This window comes from Schistocerca americana, chromosome 1, assembly GCF_021461395.2.
Source record: "Schistocerca americana isolate TAMUIC-IGC-003095 chromosome 1, iqSchAmer2.1, whole genome shotgun sequence".
In the NCBI taxonomy this organism is placed as follows: Eukaryota; Metazoa; Arthropoda; class Insecta; order Orthoptera; family Acrididae; genus Schistocerca; species Schistocerca americana.
Window position 1 is genome coordinate 529996266 of NC_060119.1, and position 25179 is coordinate 530021444.

Here is a 25179-nt window from a genome sequence, read left to right on the forward strand (position 1 = left end):
AATTAGAACCAAAGATGCCAAATGTTCGGACACAGTGTACAAAGGTCTTCGTCTTATAACTGTAGTATCTGCCTGCGTCATTGGAGCGGTTGTAAGGAACTATGGGTGTGTAGCAAGTGGTTTCAATCTACATCGAATATACGAGCCGAATGTTGCTGCCGGGCGCATTTAAACTTTCGAGTTGTCTACCGGCTTAATCTGTGGTGAACGGTGGCTTCCATCTGGCCACAGTAGCTTCATAGCTATGAAACGGAAAACGTAAGAACGAGAGCGGTAGCTTTGTGCATAGGTCTCGGCACCTTACATTTTGTGCTTTGTTACGAATCGTTTAACTTCGGGAACAGAGTGAGACAAAAAGACTAGCTTGGTGAATATTATAAACTTTCAAGGGTTCAGCGTTGTATTAATCTCTATTTAATTGGTGGTGTGAAATGTCTCCGATCCTCTGCCAAACCATAGGGAATTTGTGGCCAGTATGCTTCAGCAAGGTAGTACGGGTAAAGAAACATAGATTTTCAGCGGTTACTCGGGTAAGATTATCCAATCCTTTGTAAAGCATTCTAGAATACTACTAGTAGTATCGGTTGAATGGCGACATGTAGGTCGGATTAGTGCCAGCGTTGTTTAACGCATATATACAAATATTTCCCTTGAATAATTGTTCATGTCACGCTATATTTATGGCGTCAGTTTCAGAAATACGTAATATTACCGCAGTCTTACTTCTTTATATGGAAATTCATACCGATTATTTTTCGAAAATATCGATACTTTATCCACATACGTTGGCAATACTGGGTTGGTGCAGTCTGTTGTTCGTTATTGTTGCCACCGCTGATTGGATTGTGCTGGAAAATTATGACGAAGGAAAGAAAATATGTAAGATTGTGTTTTCGTGTTGCAGCCCCCAGACTGTAATTTAGCGTTTTAGCCTTTGTTTGTTAGTGATGATTTTGCCGAATAGAAACCGAGAAAACTGGAGGGTAAGTTATACGAATTTTGGGGTCAACAGAAGCGTCCGATCTTACCCGTCGGCTTTGACCCGTGACGTAAGCGTGTTGTGGTGTGTGACGTCATTACGGCGCGGAGTTTGATTTGCGATTGTGGCGTGTTTGTAGATGTCTTGTTTTTGTTTGTCGTGCTCTCTGGTGGTGTGTTCATGGTTTTCGTTTGTTTCGTTTGTTTCGTGTGGTGGGGTCAGTTTTCTGTTGCTCAGGTGTTGGATTTGAAGCGGAATTTCTATTAGTGAGTTAATGGTTAATTTAATGCTCATTGCTGTACGTCGGGTGAGTTTGTGTGGTGTGAGTGTGATTGTGGTGGCCAATCTAGTTTGTGGAGCTGGAACTTTTTTGAGGTAAGTTCCGTTTTTTTTTTGGTTATTTATGTATGTTTTGTGTATTGGGTATAGGTTGGAAACATCCGATCTCACGCGTCGGCTTTGACCCGTGACGTAAGGGACCTACACATTGATCTGTAGCGTAGCCCTGAATACGAGGTTAGGTTGGGAGTTTTTTTTTGGAATGCGGCCGCGGCAGCGGCCGCCTATGATTCGAAAATATTGATTTGACACTAATGAACATGTATACGTAATATGAAGCAATTTGATGAACATATTGATCTGTAGCGTAGCCCACTTGAGGTTAGGTTGGGAGTTTTTGTTTTTGGAATGCGGCCGCGGCAGCGGCCGCCTATGATTCGAAAATATTGATTTGACACTAATGAACATGTATACGTAATATGAAGCAATTTGATGAACATATTGATCTGTAGCGTAGCCCACTTGAGGTTAGGTTGGGAGTTTTTTTTTTTGGAATGCGGCCGCGGCAGCGGCCGCCTATGATTCGAAAATATTGATTTGACACTAATGAAGCCTGTGGGGGGATGGGGGGGCACTGCAGACTCCCCCCACCGCATAACGACACATGATGATCAAATTTTGAAAAAAAATGAAAAATTTTTTCCGTACCTGCTAAACTGCATAAGTGCCGATGTATGTAGGTGTAAGGGAAGCTTTCGTTTCTTAGTTTTCTATTGGGGGATGTGATCGGTAGGTTCTGTTGAGCTATATAGGTTAAGGGAAGTGTCCGATTATGGATAGGAATGTGTTTTTTGGTATTTGGTCAGTTTTGTGATGTTGATTTATTTCGTTGTTTTGCGTGGTTTTGAATGGCGGTCGGTGGCTACATTTCTGTATATTTAGTTTCTCCGCACCCAAAAACCCCTAATTTCCCACGCTTATCCCGTTACAGTCATTAGGCTTTTTGTGAAACTTGTGTATTTCAGTGTTTACAATACGTATGCGATGTTTTTATATCCGCCATATTGGAATTGTTTATAGTCGTTTCCGCGGTATTTGTGACGTCATGGGTCAAAGCCGACGGGGAAGATCGGACGCTTCTGTATTTCCGAATTTTGCACAGCATTATTGCAGTTTTCATGTACTTCATTCTTTTTTTTGATGTGACAGTTGTTGCTCTCACAGTTATTGCTTTAATGAAGATATATTTGATGGATATTTATTTTTGGGTTGGTATCCAAACGAAGCATCATTATGTATCGCTTATAACATTTCTGTTAAAGGAAGTGCTGTGTTGTTAAGCAGCTTCTAGCAATTTTTAACGTGAAACAGTCTCTTGTTCAGTACTTATTCACAGGATATACGGACAGACGAAATTCTTTGTACTACAACTATTTCTATCTTTTTTTTGGAAACTAGTTTATTTCGTAAATAGAGTTTTGTCTAGATGAGTGTGTAGCCCATATTACGTTACGGGAAACATGGGTTTATTTCTAAGTAGTCTTACTCCCTAACAAAGCAACTTGGATTCCAAAATATTTATTCAGGGTAAATATCGCATACCAGTCGTTCGGAAAGTATAACCTGTAAAGATAATAATTCCAAAAGCATGTTCTAGTGTAATGGGTTAAATTTGTGTGTGTTTCTTGCTGCGCCACTATTTTTGTCGTGATACATTGTGATTAATTTGACGTCTATCCAGTGAAGAATTTCCGGGTAAGAAAACAGTAGTTAAAAATACAATGTAGGCTTTCACGGCCAGCATAGTGACCAGTTAAAAATTCCAGACTGAGAGGGCGTGGTCGATGTATCGAACTGCTCCCTGATATTTGGGGGGGGGGGGGGGGGGGGGGGTCTGCTCAAGTGTCTCAAGGGTTCGGATCCCAAGTACATTGCGACGGCTTCGAAATTGCACTTTCTTTAAATGTCATTCGAAATCCTACCAAAGCTTTTCTTCAACAAATGTGCCAGCAACAGTTGTAAAACGTCGTTATAATCTGATAGGTTTGCCAACAACATTCAAAGATAAGGCAATTCCGATTCCATTTTACACAAACTACGAGTGTTTAGGAAATATTTTGCATTTAGAGTAAACACAACGTAAAACCTTTCCAATTGTCCTGGAAGAATCGTGAAACAGAAATGAAATCAATGAAAGATGTACATTGGCCATGGTGATGCTAGGTAGAAAAGAAGTACCGGTAATCTGTTTTGTTCGTACCTACAACAGCCAGCTTACATGGGAACTCTCATTTCACTAGATGCGACATTATTTCTTGGTCAAAAGGGCATGGCCTTCGGAGGTTCAGCATAGAAAATTCGATACAAATTATGAAATTTTCCGCCGGATATTAGACCTGTTGAGTCACTACGATTCAGTTCATGCAAAAGGCATTAGCAAGATCCGAGACCGATAAGAATTTGGAAAGCGTTTACACGTGCAGTATTTGTCAAGTGATAGAATGAATTTATTTCTAATTGTGCCCATCATGTCAGGGGTGCCATCTTGGAACCGAGAGAAAATTAGAAGTATTTTTTTAATTATTGTTGATACACCCCTAATTTAAATCATACGGAACAAGCAACTTTCTTCCCGAGTTATATTTACTTCAAGAAGGACATTGATAAGTATTAAATAAATGAACACTTTGCGGAATTCGTAGATTGTAATCAGAAAACGAGATTTACTGTAATCAGAAAACGAGATTTACTATTGCAAACATATTTCGATCAACACTTGTGAAACGCTCATTTCCAATCAGTGAATGCCGCGGACAAGTTTGTGCTAACGGAAGCAATGTAAGACTATCTTATAAAGGAGCTCACGCACATTGTCTTCAGCAAAATCCTGTTGCAAAAATTTTCTCCGTGTACTTGCTGTGGCCTTATGTGGAATACATGCTGCCGAGGGCTGTCATGCAGCACATTTTTATTTATTTATTTATTTATTTATTGAGTGATCCAGCCTCTTTACAACCTTTTCAGTAGCAGCCCACAAAGATGGGAAATTCTAAAACAGTGTTGGAAGTTCTTTATATTCCATTTCTGATAACCGTTGGAGTGCTCGGCTTGAATGCTGGAATACCAATTGCAAATCATTTGGATAAGAGTGCCATTCCTGTTGAAACTCTCAGTACGTTAAGTTCGTCAGCTGACCACGTTCTCTGGTGCGGGATGTTCTGGATTATGTTATTTCATCCAAGTGTTTAATCGTGGTTCAATCTATCTAAAGTTGTTGGTATCAGTTGACTAAGAAGCAAATTACTGTAAGCTCGAAGTACTACCATTGATGTTGAGGCGAGACACTCTGAGAGCTTATTAAATGACATATCTTAGTGAAAATTTGGACGCACTTCATCCTGATTAAAGTTGTTGCCAGTGCAATCAATATCGATCCATAATTTCCGGAGGTGCGCCCCAAGAAGAGGAAATTATTTCATATTGAAATCAGGAATGAAGTGGCATTTCTGATTTCAGAAGATTTATTCAAGATAAATATAGTTTATGCCATTATTGAAAGATTAGTGTCTAACTTAAAAACTCGTTTTGAAACAGTGAAAATTTTCGATGAAACATTTGGGTTTTTTAGAAATACTTAAAGATGACTGACGAGCATATCGGTGAGACATGCGAGTTATTTATCAATGAATGTCATTATGATGTCACAGTGTTTCCGAATGTGTGTGTGTAAATGCGTATCTTTTACTTTTCCGGTGACTGTAGCTGAAGCAGAGATGTCTTCCAGCGCTCGTGTTAAAAGCTATGGGGGAGTGTGTGTAGTTCCGTAAAAATCGACAATCACTAAAAAATGACAACACATTTGCAAATATTTAGTTACGTAAAAGGTAGGAAACGGTAAATTACAGGAGTGTTTATTTACTATTATCTTCTAACATACAGAGCTTTACAGAACAATTTCGCTTTCTTTTATTAAGAAAAAATTGCTACTAATGATCGGAAGACCTGACCTTTTGCGGAAAGACGTGGTAAATCTACCCAACAAAGTGGGGTTTTGGTCTCACACTTTCAGCAAAATGAGTGAATGTGGAACATAGGAAACCTGTATGGAATGTAACGTACCAATTGAGCCTCCACAATTTTAGCTTTTGTTAGTCTTCTTAAACAATAGATGGCATAAAATTAAACATTTTTCTTAATAAAGCGGTGTCCTGTAACTCATCGATTTGAACTTGTACTGGGATGAAGGGAAACTGCATATTCTAATAAAAGTGCTGGACACTGCAAAACGAGTGCGAAATTTAGAGCATCGTATTAGTAAGCGCACATCACGCAAGTGTTGTACTATCCGTTTTTTGTGAAATTATTATAATTAAAAACAATGAAAATTGTGATTATATTTATAAATTTTATTTAAATTTATAGATACCGCAGTCTACTCTAATTATGATTGAGAATATGCGCGAAAATCAGAAATGTGAATGTAGAGAATGTGCACGGAATAAATAGGTACTGGAGGCAGTTAATTTAAATTTCAATGTCAGCCCCGTGATTGGGAAGCCTGTCTTTCCCCACTTTCGTTGAAAAACAATGTTCGGTATTTTAACACCAGAAACTAAGTAAACAAATTTCATAGAATATATCTGTGGCCAATAGTAACAAACTAACCTCAGCTGTTCATAGTTCCCGTAGTAAGAGTAACAGTTAAAACAAATGCATCTAAACACTGAGAGACGGGCACTGGCTTTTGCATGGAAAATTAAGCGATTGCAGAGACTGTGTTAGTGATAAGTAACGTTTACATTCTTGTCCTCTAAGACATCAGGGAATTAGGAACAGTTACTCTGATGCACTTGTATATAAACTGAACTGCTCTGCGTCGGAACACTTATTCGAAGGCATCCGCTTTCTAAATATAGTGCTTTGAGATGTCACAGTCTGTTTGATTCCCTCGAATGTTAACATGTTCTGTATTACAGGATTATTCTGCATCCAACATGCAACCGAAGTTAGTACTTTTTATGGTGGCTCCATGATAACACGTGTGTACACTCCCGCACGCTCTGATTCAACTTAGTGCACTTTGAACAACTGTTAATTCGCTCGAATTCCGCCAGCAGTATCTCGTGCAGCATATAGTACCATAGTATAAACCAGCGGAAAAAGTGCTCTTGTTCGAGGACGAAAAGGCGAATATGTACCTCTTGAAGAGACTTCAGAAAAGTGAGGAACCAGCTGCCTCAATCGTCACTCAGCCTTCCCTACCAAAAATTTGGACAATGAGCACATTCGCGCTCTTTTAATAGAGAACATTCTAAAGCCTTTTATCCGGTCTCTTTGTTGCAGTGAGGCCTTCAGACTGAGCATCTCACTGTCACTGTCTCTCTCCTCTACTCTCTCATTTCTTCCTCATTGATTTACGGTATATTCCACTGCCACTGTCTCCTCTATCACCTACACTCTTTTTGTCTTTCTTTGCCACTACTAGAGTCTCCACCATAATTCTGGGGACGGATTGAGGAGGGGGAGCTGAGGGTCTAACTTGACTTTAACACTACCCACATGCTTAAAACTTCAGTCCAAAAGGCACCCTCCCTATACCTAAGTGTCAAAGTTCGCCAGTCTGGCAGGGTCCAGAGCCCCCCCCCTCTGCCCTCCTCCCCAAGCCTACGTATGATATTCACTAATCTCTATATTCATTTCCACTGTCTCCTCTCTCTTTTCCTCCCACTCCTATTTTCATGCACCTCGCTTTATTTTTTACTGCCAGTTCATGTCACTGACCATCAGTGTCTCCTTCCTCTTTAGCTGCCACTGCTACTGTCTTCATCCATCTCACTTTCACTGAGACTTTCTGTCTGTACTACCATCACTGTGTCCTCTCTGATTCTCTCCCACCGGCACTATCTCCTCTATCTTCCACCGTGACTGTCTCTCTGCTATTCTCTTTCAGACAAAAGAGCGAAAATATGTTCACATGCCGAAATGTTGGGTGAAGAAGGCGGAATGAAGATAGAGGCAGCCGGTTCCCCAGCCTTCTGTCACATTCTTTTCAACCGTGATACGTTCGTCCACTTGTGCTCGGAATGTTTCACCGCTACTTCCCTCTTTTTCCTGTTACAGCAGCATATGCAGCTTATATAAAACACATTCTGTTGGTCGGTAAAGTTTTTACAGTTAATAAATATACTTCACTCATTTATATACGTTGACATATTATAAACATCAAATGAGTGCGTATAATATAAGGCTGATACAAAATCGTTTTCTTTGCTTTTTTCTCAATACTTTGCTCATCGATTGCAGTTCAAATTTACAGTTTTACATAATTTTTGACAGTGATCTTGAGTTCTTTTAAGGCATGTTAAGACCCTTGACAGCCCAATTTTATGATACTGCACAACCACTTTTGGCGTATATTTGTATAGTCGTGAAATGTCAATTATACAAAGACAGTGCGTCATAAAACTTCATTGGTCAAAAAATGCTGCCGGTAAAGACAGTTTGGTGACCTTAGAACCCTTGTGATAACCTTCGAACCCTTGCCATGTGTCCACAATATCTGTTAAAACTACATTTACGCGTCAGACTGGATATTACGTACATATTTTCTGCATAAGTACGGCAAGTTTGAACCTCAGGATCTTGGTAAGCCCTAATGATATCGAAAAAGATTTCGAGGTTTCCCGAGAATATCATCTTAAGAAAATATGGCAATATTTTCGACGATCTACCATGGAGAGCGATTACAGAAAGGGCCATCCTCACAACTGTTACTTTTCATACCCAAAACTGGTGGTTTTTCATAGTTTTGCAGGAATTGCCCGTGTACAAATGGTGATTTTATTAGCCTCTTAAGGTTGACCTTAGACCACACCTAACGCAAAAGAGCCAAGCGATTTACTCAATTTGCCAGGGCTGTAGAAAGTGTGTTATGTTTAAATTGTGACTCTATACTGAAGGATAGCTACAGTATTCCAATTCTTCTTATAGGTACACAAATGGTCACTAGCCCAAGGGTACAAGGGTAACCAAAACAGTTGACCCCTTACCTTTGTGATTAATGGAACGTGAGATGAAACCCCCTAAAAATCCCGTTTTTGCGTGCGGCTTTTTGGAACAAGTGTCTGGACCAATTGTGTTTCTGAAGATATGCTTAATATTTAATTAGAAATTATATTTATTTTGTATTTCATCCCAGTGGAATTATTTGTGTATGTCAAGTACTCCCCGAATTGCATTATGTTTAGATAATTTCAGACTTTCTAAAAAAGAAACAATAAAATTGGGTTGTTATATTTGGAGATGTGGCCCAGTCACACATCTTGCCCCGGGACCAGTCCTTCCTCTCAGCGGCCCTGTGCGGACCCACACGTTTGACAGGCACGCTCTCCCATGCTTCAGTGTGTGCAGGATAAACTTGCGCAATCATCGTCACTCTGCAAGCAGCATGGTGCTTGACTAAATTTGATACATGCGTGCATGTGCAAGCGTTCAAGCGTACCTCCCAAGAGTAGGGACGCTCGTGCAAGCATTTGTCATTGATTTGGTTTGCTTAATTTTTGTTTGGTCGTGTTAAATTACAACCTGTGCAAAGGTCGTACTGTACTGTAAGTCAAGCCAAAGAATACAATATTACATGGAGAAAGAGGGAAGAAAAATCAACAGTACTGCGAGATAGTTTTCATTGCATGTCTACCACGAATAGTTAATAGAGAAAAGTGTTTTCGTTTCATTAACCACTCTTTACCCCACATAAAACGTTTTATTTTTTTCGTAACGCAATCAAAAATATTGTCAAAGCCAGAACATCGTCTTCTGAGATCGACATTTTCTGGTAAACAAACTAACGCTTGTAGAAGCATGCTTGAACCGTGTGTAGCCGCCAGTAATTTGTGCACGCTTGCATGCAAGCGTGCTTGTCAAGCATGGAGTTACGTGTGTGGCCCCCTATATACGTAGACCACGGCCTCTCACGGGAAGTTTTAAGTGAAGAATGGTTAAAAATGTTTTTGTAATGGACGCTTTTATAGAAAACAACAAAAATTATGAAATGCAGCCAAATTTGAGTTCCTCCACTGATTCTACGGTCAGGGGATGTGTAGTCGTATTCGGGAGCAGAAACATGCAAAAAAAATGGTTTTGGCATAGAAGTAAAGTGAAGTTCGCTGGTGTATAAGTGTACGAGCGATGGGGGTTAGAATCGACGGTATTGACGGACTTTCTCGTCAAAATATACTTGTGAGTTGCACGCACTGACGTTCACCTGAGGTCTGAGAAGAAGTAACATAAACCCCAAGCAATTCAGTGTCCGATTACACCCGTCTGCTTTGACCCGTCACGTGACTTGTGTTGCGTCATGTCATTGAGAAGCGGTGTTGAAGTAAGCGGTGGCGCACTCCAGTGTGGGAAGTTTGTTTTTGAATTGTTTGTGAGTGATGTTAGTGCGACATTGTACTTTAGTACAGTACGTTACTGGGTTTTTAGAAGTTTGTTTTTGTTGTTAGGTATTGGCTACTGATTTGTTTTAGGTTTTGAAATTGTTAGTTCGTCGTGTTGTTAATGGTTTGAAAGTTATTTTTTTAGTATTTCGTTTGGTACAGTGTGTGGATTTTACAACGAAATTCACGAGTCGTTCGTAGATTGCTGCTATGGGCTATACAACATGGAATTTACATTTAAATTTCTCCAGTTATGTGGCCTCTTAGCCGAATGTGTGAAGTGTCAGCAGTTCTCGGAATTTATGAAATTGAGTAAAGTCTTCTCTTCTCAAACGGGGACTAATGTATGTCCTGGTGTTTTCAGTCTTTCATATTGGTTCATTTGGTGTGGGTGGTAAGTACGTTTTTATGCATTTTTGTCTTTATTGTAAGAAGTGTAGTGTGTTTCTTTATATTCGGAATTTTCTTTGATAGTGGGTATCTAAATTCCTGTTACAGTAGTTTGATTATGTGGTTTGTATTTGTAATGATCCAGTTATTAAAGTTAATATGCAGTAGATTACAGTATTACAGGTATTGTGGAGTGTGTTGTAATTATTTTGGTCTCGTTTGGATTTTATAATTGTGCTACGTTAATTACAGACGTTAAGGCGAGGGTTGACGGAATTTGATAACCTTGTCGTTAGAGACAACACCAACTCAGTTTAATGGTAGGGAAAGGAGGCCGCTCCGAAGTTTCTAATTCCGACCTTTGATCACAAATGATTTCAGTCATGATGGCGGGGAAGCGCATTCTCTGTCTGAACATGGGTCTAGTCAGGTGCCTTTATTATGGTACGATGCGCACATGCTGTTGCGTGTGAAAATTGTTTGTGCAGTTGTTTCACACGTTATTTATTATAATAATATTTATGGAGTTGTTACGTATTGATGGACGTGTCGCGTTTGGCATCCAATTTAATTCTAGATTAAATACGTGCTGTTACCTGGATGTGCCGATTACATGAAATTCTGTTGGCGTGCCGTGTTCTTATTTTTATCTGATATGTAAGACGAATTTCTTGGAAATATCATGCGCTGTAGTAAGTAGACTAAATTTTGTTGTCCGAATCGTGTTAGTAATAAAAGCTATTTCTACAAAATCACGTCAAAGAAATATGTGTGGATGACTAAGTTTACGTATATCTACTTTTTAGTAAGGACTAATTGTAAATTTGGGTTTTTCAACTAATGAATCTCCTGTTCTTATACCGGTATGTTATTTTTCTTAGATTCCTCGTTCGTTTAGTGTAATATAGTAATTTATTTGCCTAGGGGTCATTTTACGCTTTGTCAGATTCATAAAAGGAAAAAACGTGTCATGTTTAGACACACAAATATGCACAGATATGTCAACAAGGATAGAACTTGTTATTGGGCGTAATCCTCTTGAAGGGACCATTCAGGAATTTGTCTGAAATTAATTAGGAAAACCGCAGAAAACTTAAATAGCATATCAGGATAGAGGATGCACTGCTATTCTGTCGAATTTGAGGCCAGCGTTTTAACAAATGCATTCCCTAGTTCGGTTTATACTAACTTAGTGTGCAGTGCTCTGTCATTGTATATAATTAAGAAAATGTTGCTTGATAACAGGAAAAATGATAATGCATTGTTCATTTAGTCACTAAATATCTATCACTGCACACGCCAGACAGACTTGCATATGTTTTAGAACCAGAACAGTGCTGTCAGACTGTTACATCTTCCTGTATTCTCTTGTGCTTGATGTTGTTAACCATGTGAGACCCAAGAAATGGGTTAATTCAGAAATTGATTGAAGGCAACAGACATTCGTTTCTGTATACATCTCTATCCATAGGAAAACTGTGTAAGACAAAGTGGCCTGCCAGCTCACGTATCTACTTACTCCATGCTTAACAGCATGGATTACGAAAAATAGGTAATTAAGAAAGGCAACATTCTGTGCAGAAGAGATTCCATTTTCAACTGTTTTCAAAATTGCTGGAGAAGAACGCAACCAGCCACATACTCTGCGACCGATGGCCCTAGCAGTCTGGTCCCATCAATCCCACAAACCAACCAACCCCACACACTTTGAAAAAAACTTTACTTTATGTAAATGCCATTTTCGGGCTATCAGTGCCCATATTCAGACTGCTACCCATTCCAGTTAAAATAAATTTTCTTCAGTAGCATGCCGTCAGCTCGTGGTCTGCGGAACAGTATTTACGTATTTTACGCCACTTGACATAGTTTGTGGATAGCAAAAACATAATGTGCCTGCATCTGGTAAGATATAAAGTGAACAGTTATATACACTTAAAAGTAGGTATGTGCCAGTGGACAACTTTTCGTCTTGCTTTGGTCGTTAGGCTTTTCAGGGTGATGCACAAAGTGTTCTAGAGCAAGAAGCACACGCAGTCATTCTACGTATTTACATTACATTCATTACGACAGGCATGTTATACGAGTTGTTTTCAAAAAGTGATGGTAGGTTTGTAATTTTGTATATTCTATCATTCCGATTAGAATGGTTTTTTTCCTTGTTGTGTGGGTGCACATATGTGAAAAGTGTCTGTATTGCGTTAGCCATATCGGGTATTCAGTCTGACAGCTGTCCGAAAGGTTAAATTTTGTGGGTAGTATCGGCTATTATTCATTTTGTATAAAAATGGATCAGAGAGTTTGTATTGACATTTTGTTATAAGAACAGAATGAAGCTTAGCAAAGCTTCAGAAATGTTAAATATCGATTTGGTGAGTCTAGCATGACTAAATAGTAAGAAGGTTAAAGAGGTACGGGCTAGGGGGAGGGGGGAGTCGGGTCTGACTCCCTTACTCCCAAAGCAAAAGCACTGTACAATCCACTGCTATAAAGATATTATTATATTAAAACCTCTACATGAAAGTGCGTGGCACAGGTTTCATCGAACAACATTCGTAATAAGTCTCTATTAGTTCACTCTCCAACAGCGTGCAGGAAGAACGAACACCTATATCTTTTCGTGCGAACCTTGATTTCCTTTATTTTATTTTGATAATCATTTCTCCCAATATAGGTCGACGTCAACAAAATAGTGCCGTATTCGGAGGAGAAAGTTTCTGATTGATATTTCGTGAGAAGGTCCCGCCGCAACGAGAAACGCGTTTGTTTTCATGATGTCCGCACAAAGTCCTGTATCATGTCCGTGACACTCTCCGCCATTTCTCGATAATACAAAACATGCTGCCCTTCTTTGAACTTTCTCGATGTACTCCGTTAATCCTATCTGATAAGGATCGCACACTGCGCAGCAGTACTCCAGAGAGGACGGACAAGTGTAGATTTTCTAAATACTGTCACTAAAACGCAGTCTTTGGCAATCCTTACCCCCTAGATTTTTCTAAGTGGTCTTTTCAATTTAAGTTGTTCGTAATTTCAATGCCTACATTAATGTTGAATTTGCGGCCTTTAGATTTGATTGATTTTAACGTACAACCGAAATTTAATGAATTTCTTTTAGCACTCATTTGGATGACCTCTTACATTTCATTATTTAGGGTCAAATGCCAACGTTCACACCATAAAAATATCTCTTCTAAATCGTTTTACAATCTGTTTTAATATTCTGATGACTTTACTATACGATAAACGGCAGCATTATCTGCAGACAACCTAAGATAGTGCTCAGATTGTCTCCTAAATCGTTAAAAAAAATTATATTTTATTTCTGTTATGAGAATCTTAGTCATCTGTGGTGCGTTAATTGTGGGTGTGACCGTATTTTCTGTATGGTGGCGATTAGGTGGGGAGGAGGGCGGCAGATAGTAAAAAGCTGTAACGGCCTCCCAGAAGCGAACTCTGAATCCGCATCTGGTTAGCGAATGGTGGTAGAAGCGTTTCGAAGAAAGTTGTGTTGATGTTGCAGATGACGAGAACCTAGGACGCCCCAGCACTGTATTGAACCGATAAAATCTTGGAAAAAATGGAAAAGACGTCTACGTCTGCATCATATTCAGCAAACCACTTAACGATGTTTGGCGGGGGTACATCTAGTACCACTAATTGATCCTTCCTTTCCTGTTCCACTCGCGAATTGCTTCTGGGAAGAAATTGTCGGTTAACTACTTTATTAGCTCTATTTTCTCGAATTTGGTCGAAATGGTCATTTCGGGAGATGTATATGCGTGTAATATATATTGACTGACTCTTCCCGGAAAGTGCTCTCGCGAAATGTCAATAATAAACCTCTGTCGTGCTAAACGCATCTCTTGTAACGTCTGCCACTGGGGTTTATTGAGCGTCTCTGTAACACACGAGCGCCGACTAAATGATCCCGTGACGAAACACGCCGCTCTCAGTTGGATCTTCTCTCTCTCCCCTCTCAGTCCTACCTGGCAAAGATTCCAGATAGATGAACAATTCTCAAGAATCGGTCGAACAATCGCCTTATGGGGCATTTCCTTCATGGATGAGTTACACTTTCTTTCTATGAGTCTGTCTGGCATCTGCTTTTCGTACTATTTTTTTATGTGATCCTTCCACGTAAGGTCGTTACTCGTAGATATTTTACTATAGATATTGTTTCCAGCAATTTGTCATCAGTAGTGCGGTTGTGCAGTAGTGTATTTCATTTCCTATGCATGTGCAATATTTTATATTTATCCACGTACAGGGTCAACTGCCAGAGCCTGCACCACTCATAAGCCCCTGCAGGTCGTTCTGCAAATCGATACCATCATGAGGCGTTCCTCATCATGGGGGAAGTCTTCAAGAGCTTCCCGTGTTTTCTACTAGATCAATCAATAAATGCATTGTAAACAGCAACGGTCCTATCACACTTCCTTGGCGTACTCCGGAAATTACATTGTCATCTTTCGATTTCGTTCCTTTAAGAGTGACGTGTTGAGTTCTATCTGCAAAGAAGTCTTCAATCCAGTCGCAAATCTGGACCGGAAAGCAGCTTGCCGTACCTCCGTTACCTTACGTTTCGCTGCCAGTATGGTCACTGAGTGAATGAATGGACGATTTCGAAACTACTTACAGATTTTACGTAAGGTTCGCAACCTCTTAGGGTTTCTACTAGATCAGTTCACAAAATTTTACTTTCAAAATCACTGAATACCTCTCTCGTTGCTCTCCTTACTATCAATTTCGCTAGTTTCTGCTTTACGAACGAGCACCGAATCATAGTCAGAGAAGTCGATGATGTTGGTATATCAGTTGACTCAAGGCATGAAACTTTTTCGAATGTTTGGGTATGAAATGGATCGCAACAAAACTTATTCCAAAGTAGTTGAATTTTGAACAGAAACAGAGGCAAATGCAAGTTGCTCAGGGATCACTAAATGAAGTTAAAGCGATACAGAACTGCTGAAACGTGTCGTAATGGCAATGAAACCTGAGTTCATGAATAAAACGTCGAAACTGTAAGGCTCAACCGTCACAGTGCAACCATTCTGGATCGCTATGACCGATGCTCGACAGGTTAAACACTGTATTCTTAGGTTTTAGCGGTGAAGCGTGCCGTGAGTTCTTGCCACAAGGTCGTACGATTAATAAGGATTACTACGTAAAAATTCAGCGCCGTTTGCATGAAGCAATCCGAATAAAACAGCCTGCTTTGTCTCGAAATATTTTATTAGCTTTTGCACCACGATAAAGCACTTCCTCAACATTCGTTAGTTTTTGGCAAAATACTATAAAGATGCCCCACACTTCATATTCGCTAACGCGGCGTCGTCCTCCCAGGGGGTCCATATCTTTTTTGTGGGTACGTGCGTGGCGAGATCGTGCAGCTCTTTCCTTTCGGGGCTCCGTACCTTCCCTTTCCACATCCCTCCCCCTCCCCGATCTTCCCCTTCCCCTCCTCCCTCTCTTTGGGAATGTGTTTTGCGCCTACGTCCGGAGACGGACGCTAGTGAACGAATGAAGTAGTTTTTCTTTTCTCTCTACAGTGTAAAGTATCTGTCCTTACTTTGCCCTTATATTTTCTTGATTCTTATCTTTACCTTCTTCTCCGCTGCGGCGTTTGAGAATCCTCTTCTTTCCTTTTCTTTGGCGCTCCCTTTCTCTTTCTTTCCTCTCTGTGTATGCCTTTACACACGTAGCTGGTGACGGGGTAACGCGTAATTCCCCGCTCCCTAGTGGACAAGTAGGACACGTACGTATACCGTGGTAAAGACCAGGCCCAGGGAGGAGTGATTACCCGAGCTGGTTCCTTCTGAATATGTCGATTTTCCCTCCGTCCGTTTCTCGGAAGGTGTGAACTGAAGTGTAGACAATCACCTAAGGCGGGAGTGCCCTCAGAGAGGGCCCCCACTAGGAAGGAGCGCACCATCAGAGACGCCAGTGATCATGGGGGTTACTTTCTCAATGGTTTATGCTACTTCTACAACTTCTGCCCACAAGAGAAAGCTAGATGAGTCTCAGTCACAGAAAATTCTTCCATCATTGCCAAAGTTCCTAGCTGTTTCTCGGCCTGACGAAGGTCAAGACTTCTCAACAGTAAACCCTTTCATTATTCAGAAACGTGTCGACGCAATTGCAAGTCCTGTAAAGTCTTGTTCCTGGTTACGAAATGACACCTTGTTGTTAGAAACAGACAGTGCCCTCCAGGCACAAAAACTGCTTCGGACTACGCTGCTAGACACCTTCCCTGTCCGGTGGAAGCACACCGTACTTTAAACTCATCGCGCGGGTTGGTTTATACAAGATCAGTCCACAGGTTATCAAATGAGGACATTCAAAATTACCTGTCTGATCAGGGAGTATCGGCCGTACATCGAGTAATGAAAAGGGTTGAAAAGGAATTGGTATGGACCCGCATCTCTTCTTTGTGTTTGACAGAGTTTATCTTCCATTGAACATTAAAGTGGTATATTAGATAATTTTATTTCGTCCTTACATCCCCAACCATACGCGTTGCTATTAGTGTCAGAGCTTTAATCATTCCTGCCAGTCATGTTCCAGTACAGCCAAAAGTGTTACCTGTGGAAGGGATGCCCACGATGGTGGATTGTCCATCCCCTTGTTACATCAACAGTATGGGCGACCACACTGCTTCCTCTAAATATTGCCCTATTTTTAAAGAGGAATAAATTATTAAGGAAATCCGAGTGAAGGAAAAAGTGTCTACCTTTGCTTGTCGTAAGTTATTCGCCGTTAGAAAGCCCACTGTGCTCCCAGCGGGTAAATATAGCACTGTCTTCGCCTCTCCTCAACCTACTAAGGAGATAGCCATGCAGACTTGCGATCTCACCCTTAGCGCCACGGTCGTCAGATTGGCTGGCCCAAAGATTCCCTGGTCAACCTCCTCAGTATCACCTGCTCACTCTAAGGCGCAACCTTCATTGGCTCCTGCTAAATCACGGACCCCAAAATTGGACACCTGATCTTCCAAAAAAGAGCCTACTCATGAAGATTTCTTACATACCCAAACTTCCAAACCACCAACTCCTCCATCTCAACATCCTATTTCCAAGAAGGCTCATAAGTAGTAGTTCCTCTCCTTCTCTGCCACGGCGTCTCTCTTCTACACCAAACAACCTATGTATCAGGATCTTCTGCCTCTGGCTGAATGCCATTCCACGCCGTAGGCCACTGGCTCTCAGTAATCGCCGAGTTGATGGCAACAGTAGTGAGATTTTTCCTTTTTTGTCTATACTATGTCAGTTACCCATTCGAATATTCGCGGAATTCGCTCCAATCAGGATGAATTGTCGATCCTCTTATGATCCTACTCCCCGGTCATTTTCTGTCTTCAGGAAAATAAGCTACATCACTATAATCACTTTCTCTTCCCTCATTTCCATTCCGTCTGGTTTTATCTCCCATCTGTTGCTGGTGTTCTGGCACGCGGGGGACTTGTGACCCTTCTCCCTGATACTGTCCAGTAACACCCAGTCCACTTCCACATTTTGTTCCAAGCTGTCACTGTACATCTTTCCCTTTCTAGATTCACCTTCTCTATTTGTACCATATACATTCTATCGTCTACACCAATGGCAAGAGCCGATCTCCTTCATCTCCTAGGTCAGCTCCCAACCCCCTTATTTGCTGGTTGGGGACTTCAACGCCCACACCCACTTTAGGGATCTCCATGTCCTTGTCTGAGAGGCTCTCTATTGATTGACCTCATCCACCAAGCGGATCTTGTTTGCCTCAGCACTGTGGAACCTACGTTTTGGGCTGCCTCCACGTCAACTTACTCTCATTTGGACCTTTCGGTCAGTACTGTTTGGCTAGCTCGTTGCTTTGAATGGTTTGCTCTTTCTGATACACACTCGAGTGACCATTTTCCATGTGTGCTTCGATTACAGCCACAAATGTCATCTATGCGCCAAAGATACTGGAAGTTTTCCCAAGGTGATTGAATACTTTTCTCCTGTCTAGCGACATTTGATGACCACCAATTTCCTAATACTGACGTTCAGGTCACTTACGTTACGGAAGTTTTTCTTGCAGCTGTGGAACGTTCAATACCTCATACCTCCCCTTTGCCCTGGTGCCCCCCAGTTCCTTGGTGGAATGAAGCATGCCATCGCAATACACTAGCGGAGATGTGCTTTCACGTTTCTCGCCATCATGTTATGTTGGCCAACTGTATCTTCTATAAGCAGTTACGTGTACGGTGTCGTCGCATCATATGCGATAGCAAGAAGCCAAACTGGGAATTCTTTACCAACTCCTTTAATACCTTCACTCCCACATCAGTTCTTTGGAGTCGAATCCAATGGCTATCCGTCATGTCCAGTATTTCCCTCACCTTCGGGCTAATTGTCGCACAGGATACCTTAGTGGATCCAGTTGCAATCTCTAAATCATTGGGTCGACACTTTGCTGAGATTTCGAGATCTTTTAATTACCCACCACCCTTTCTCCTCGGGTAGCGGAAGAGCGACCTCTTGCTTTTTCCTCTGAGAATCGCGAAAGCTATAATGCCGATTACTCTATTTGGGAACTTAGACATGCACTCTCCTTCTCTCGCTTTTCTGCTCTGGGACTGGATGGTGTCCATGTCCTAATGTTGCTGCATCTATCGTACCCGAGTATGTGCTACCTCCTTTGCCTTTATAATCAACTTTGGGTCGACAGTATCTTTCCCAGAAGATGGCGGGAAGCTATCGTCATTCCTGTTCCGAAACCTGGAAAGGACAAACATCTCCCCTCCAGCTATCGCCTGATCTCTCTCACGAGTTGTGTTTGTGAGGTTCCGGAGTGTATGCTAAATTGCTGTTTAGGCTGGTGGCTGGGTCCCGAAACCTTTGAACAACTGCCCAATGCGGTTTCTGAAAGCACCGTTCTGCAGTTGATCATCTCATTGCTCTCTCCACTTATATCATGAACAATTTTCTCAGAAAACCCTAAATGGTAGCTGTATTCTTAAATCTGTAGAGGGTGTATGATATCTGTTGGAGGACAGGCATCCTATGCACACTGTTCTCTTTGGGATTTCGAGGTTGGCTACCCCATTCCATCCATGAATTTATGGCAGATGTGGGTGAACACTACTCTATCCCATACTTTCTTCCAAGAAAACGGGGTGTTCCAGGGCTCTGTGCTAAGTGTTGTACTGTTTGCCATCGACATAAATCCCATTATAGATTGCCTCCTTCCAGATGTCTCTGGCTCCCTCTTTGTCGACGATTTTGCTATTTACTACAGCTTTCAATGGACCAGCGTTCTTAAACGAAGTATTCTAGGATGTCTCAATCGCATCCACTCACGGAGCCTCGAAACTGGCTTCAGATTTTCTCCCAGTAAGACCATCTCTGTAAATTTTTGGAATTGTACAGAGTTTTATCTGCCTTTCCTACATATAGGCCCTGTTGGCCTTCCATTAGTGGACGTCGCCAAATTCTTGGGACTTACGTATGACTGAAAACTGTGCTGGTCACTTACATTTCATATCTTTCGGCTCGCTGTCTGTGATAGCTCAACACATTTCATGATCTGAGTGGTACCTCGTGGGGAGTGGACCGAGTGGTCATCCTCTACCTATATTGCGCCTTAGTGCGCTCGAAATTGGACTATGGAAGCATAGTTAACTCCTCTGCACGGCCATCTATTCTTCGGCTCTAGATTCCGTCCACCACCGTGGATTGCGTTCACCATCTGGAGCTTTTTACACTACCCCCATGGAGAGCCTTTATGCTGAGACTGCTGAATCGCTGCTGTCCAATTGGCAAGCTGTTCTTCTGAGTCGTTAAGCTAGTCATGTCATCCATGCCGGCTCATCCGACCTATGTCCTTTTCTTCAACGCCTCCTTGGATTTAGGATATGCAGGCAGCTCTTCCTCTCTACTACTACTACTACTACTACTACTACTACTACTACTACGAATCCACTGTGTCAACTGATACATTCACTTTGTTTCCAGTTATCTAAAACTTTCTTGTCAAATGGGGGTACAACGCCACGGTGGCTTCGCCCCTGGACCTGCCTTCTCCATGACCTTTGCCAGCTTCCCAAGGATAGTACCTTCCCTATAGTTTTTCGGGCATTTGCTGCTCTATGCGCACACATGGAGGATGTCACATTTATTTACACTGAGGCTCCAAGACTACCTTTAATGTTGGGAGTGCCTATATTATCGACGACACCCCTATTAGATTTGGCTTCCCGACCAGTGTTCGGTTTTTACTGCAGAGCTTTACGCTGTTCTCCAGGCTGTCCAATACATCCATCGCCATCAGCGGAAATGGTATATTATATGCTCAGATTCGCTCAGCGCTCTTCTAAACCCCCAGCCTATTTACCCCAACCACCTTCTGGTCCACCGGATTCAGGAGTGCCTCAATTGCTCTGCACTCCAGGATAATAAATTACTGGACATAAAACCTCTTCCCTGTGCTTGGATCTCTTCCTCTCGGCCACGTCGTCGGGAGGAAGTAATTTAAACTTTGGATTACGCCCTGTCTTTTTGGCCATCGGCATCTATTAAGTGGCAATCCTCCCCTGCTTTGTTCCCACTGCTCTCAATCGTGGACGGTGCGTCACCTTTTACTTTAGTGCCCCTATTTTAATCCGCAACGCGCCCGTTTACACCTGTCGCCTGATACACACTATGTGATCAAAATTATCTGGACACCTGGCTGAAAATGACTTAAAAGTTCGTGGCGCCCTCCATCGGTAATGTTGGAATTCAGTATGGTGTTGGCCCGTTCTTTTAGGATTGCTGCACTGAGGAGAGAGATCAATGTCAGTCGGTGAGGTCTGGCATGAAGTCGGCTGTCCAAAACATCTCGAAGTTGTTCTATAGGATTCAGGTCAGGAATGTGCAGGCCAGTCCATTACAGGGATGTTATTGTCCTGTAACCAGTCCGCCAGAGGCCGTTCATTATGAACATGTGATCAGTCATGTTGAAACATGCAAACGCCATCCCCGAATTGCTCTTCAACTGTGGGAAGCAAGAAGGTGCTTAAAACATCAGCGTAGGCCTGTGCTGTGATAGTGCCACGCAAAACAAAAAGGGGTGCAAGTGCAAGCCCCCTCCATGAAAGATACGACCACACCATAACACCACCGCCTCCAAACTACATATGCTGGCAGATGATGTACACCGGGCATTCGCCATACCCACACCCTGCCAGCGGATCGCCACATTGTATACCGTAATTCGTCACTCCACACAACATTTTTCCTTTGTTCAATCGTCCAGTGTTTACGCTCCTTAACACCAAGCGAGGCGTCGTTTGGTATTTGCCTGCCTGATGGGTGGTTCATGAGCAGCCGCTTGACCATGAAATCCAAGTATTCTCACCTCCCACCTATGTGTCATAGCATTTGCAGTGGATCCTGATGCGTTTTGAAATTCCTGTGTGGTGGTCTGGATAGACGTATGATATTACATATTACGACCCTCTTCAACTGTCGCAGTTTGTCAGTCAACAGAAGAGGTCGGCCTGTACGCTTTTAAGCTGTTAGTGTCCCTTCACGATTCCACTTCACTATCACATCAGAAATAGTGGACCTAGAGACGTTTAGGAGTGTGGAAATCTTGCGTGCAGGCATATGACACCGCCGACAGTTGAAGAGGGTCGTAATGTGTAATAGGCATACATCTATCCAGACCATCACACAGGAATTCCAAACTGCATGAGGATCCACTGCAACCACTAAGACAGATAGGCGGGAGGGTGAGAGAACTTTTCATTGGTCGAGCGGGTGGTCCTAAATCACACATCACGCCGGTAAATGCCAAACAACGCCTCGCTTGGTGTAAGGAGCGTAAACATTGGACGATTGAACAGTTGAAAAATGTTTTGTGGAGTGGCGAATCACGTTACACATTGCGGTGATCCGATGGTAGAGTGTGGATATGGCAAATGCCTGGTGAACGTCATCTGCCAGCGTTTGTAGTGTCAACAATAAAATTCGGAGGCGGTGGTGTTATGATATTTTGTTTTTCATGGAGGAGGCTTGCACCCGTTGTTTTGCGGAGCACAATCACAGCGCAGGCCTACACTGATGTTTTAAGCACCTTTTTGCTTCCCAGTGTTGAAGAGCAAGTCGGGTATACCGACTGCATCTTTCAACACAATCGATCACCTGTTTATAATACACGGCCTGTACCGGAGTGGTTACAGGACATTAACATCCCTGTAATGGACTGGCCTGCACAGAGTCCCGACCTGAACCACACAGAACACCTTTGGGATGTTTTGGAACGCCTACTTCGTGCCAGGCCTCACCGATCGACATTGATACCTCTCCTCAGTGCAGCAGGTCGTGAAGAATGGGCTACTATTTCCCAAGAAACCTTCCAGCACCTGATTGAACCTTTGCCTGCGAGAGTGGAAGCTGTCATCAAGGATAATGGAGAGCCAACACCAAATTGAAATCCAGCATTACCGATGGAGGGCGCCACGAATTTTTAAATCATTTTCAGCCAGGTTTCCGGATAGTTTTGATCATATAGTGTACGAACAATTTTAAGCGTCGCTCATCAAAACACATTAGAGCAGCGGAGTGAGTTGTGCACTGGTAAGCATTCTGGAATCTAATTGCTGAGTAGATTCAAATCCCATTGACGGCGAATGCCTGACTGCTTCCTTCGTAAAGTGCACAGCGAATTTCCTTCCTCATCCTTGTCCATCCCAATTTTGTAGTCCGGTTTTTTTTTTTTTTTTTTTTTTTTTTTTTTTTTTTTTTTTTTTAAAGACCACGTCGTCGAGGGGACAGATTAAATATCCCATCCTTTGTACATCACCTCTGTGATTACTAAGAGCTTGAAGTGTTTTAAACAGAATGACCTCATTGCCAACTAGCATGGATTTAGAAAACATCGATCGTGCGAAACCCAACTCGCACTATTTTCACATTACATACTGGAAGCTTTGGATCAAGGCTGTCAGGTAGATGCTAAATTTCTTGATTTCCGAAAAGCATTTGACTCAGTACCACACCTACGCTTATTGACAAGTGCGATCGTGTGGGGTGTCAAAAGAAATTTGCGACTTGATTGAGCACTTTCTGGTAGGGAGGGAGCTGCATGTTATCTTGGATGTAGAGTGATCGTCAGATGTAGGAGTAACTTCGGGTGTGCCCCAGGGAAGTGTGCTGGGACCATTGCTGTTCATGTTGTGTGTTAGTGGCCTCGCAGACAATAGTAAAATGAGCTTTTTTTGCAGATGGTGCAGTTTCAAAATGGTGCAGTTTCAAAATGGTGCAGTTTCAAAATGGTGCAGAGATTGGCAACGTGATTTAAATGTACAGAAATGTAAAATTATGCACTGCACAAAACGAAAAAAAAACGTAGTATCCTATGAGTGTAATATCATTGAGTCACTATTGGAATCGGCCAACTCACACAAATAGCAAACACTTTGTAGAAATACGAAATGGAATGATCACATAGGTTCAATCGTGAGTAAAGCCGGTTTATTTGTAGAATACTGGGGAAATGCAATCAATCTACAAAGGAGAGTGCTTATCAGTCACTCGTGCGACCGGTTTCAAAAATATTGCTCAAGAATAGGGGATCCGTACCAAATACCGCTAACAGGGGAGATTGAACGTATACAAAGAAGGGCAGCACGTAGGGTCGGGTCACAGGTTTGTTTAATCCGTGGGAGAGGTCACAGAGATACTTCAGAAATTGAACTGGAAGACTCCTGAAGGCTTGAACTGTCACTGTCACACGAAAGTCTATTAATAATATTTCAAAAACCACCTTTAAATGATTACTGTAGGAATGTACTACAATCTCCTACGTATCGCCCACATTATAACTAGTACAGTGAGACTTACTCTCTGCCATGGTTTGCAGAATATACATGTAGATGTAGAAGCTGGAGTCTGTGAAAAATCTTCAGATCACAATAGTTTTTCTTTTAAAATGCAAGCTACTCGCTCTGTCCACATGTTAAGTGGATTGAATTTCGGAGGATCTTGATGAAAACTGCATCCAGAAGTTGGAAAAACTGGCAGTTCTTGTTGTTAAACAGGAGTTTGGTATAACATATAGGAAAAAATAGCTGTAATGTACACGGATGTGACGACACTATAAAATGCTCTTGTGGACACCCAGACCTCGAAATGAAGAGCCTATGTTCATGGATCAATAAAGTAGCATGTGAAAACGAATTACCGATAAATTGAATAAGAGACAAGTGCATTGTACTAAATGTTTTGCTTCCCTTAAAATCCATAGTAAATTAGTGAAGTACAAACAAGGAATAGTTAAAAAAAGAATAGAAAAAAATTCCGGCACCGGGAATCGAACCCGGGCCTCCTGGGTGAGAGCCAGGTATCCTAGCCACTAGACCATGCCGGACGATACAGGTTAATAAATGTAGACAAAATATAACCTCTCTGAAATTAGTGAAATGGCAAATATTTAGTATTTTAAATAGTTCAATAGTTGGCGTATCCGTCTCAAATGGTTCAGAATGTCAGTGCATTGCGACTTGGTACTGGCAGGAACGCCAGATGGCGTTAATATTTGAACAACAAGAATTTGACAACAAGTTAATAGATGATATCGAGTTCTAATACTGAATTAAACTAGATAATAAAAATTGGAATGCAATAGCGCACTAGCAAGTAACGTGATGTGTGTCTAAACAGTGTGGGATACAGTGTTCTGGAATATGTGCGATAATAAATGTTATATCATACAATCATAATTTGAAAATGCAATGTGAATAGTATGGAATCATTGTTTTATGCTTTTTTGCTAACTTCTCGTTATTTATTTATTTTATATATTCAAGTAAAGTACTATTTAAGGGCGCGTTATTAGTGTAATTTCAGGGAAATATCTTTCTTAAAACTGCTTACGTACTGTACACTTCATGTTTTAAAAGGTAAATAAATCAATTTTTTATTAGTAATCCCGATTATTTGGTTCTGTAGGTAGTCTTAATACTTTATTCAATAACGACTTCGGATAAACATAACACAGACTGCTAAAAACAAACATACAGGTTACATTAAATATAAAATTTACAGCTAACAAATGAAGTGCTGGTACCGCACTCTTCGGTGTCCAACT

At 41.6% G+C, this 25179-nt stretch overlaps 1 non-coding gene across 1 annotated transcript; it reads right to left on the bottom strand.

Annotated features, from left to right (window-relative positions):
* Positions 1 to 24387: 24387 nt before the first annotated feature.
* Positions 24388 to 24459, bottom strand: Trnae-cuc. The gene has a single exon. It is a non-coding gene; the product is annotated as a tRNA-Glu (tRNA).
* Positions 24460 to 25179: the final 720 nt, after the last annotated feature.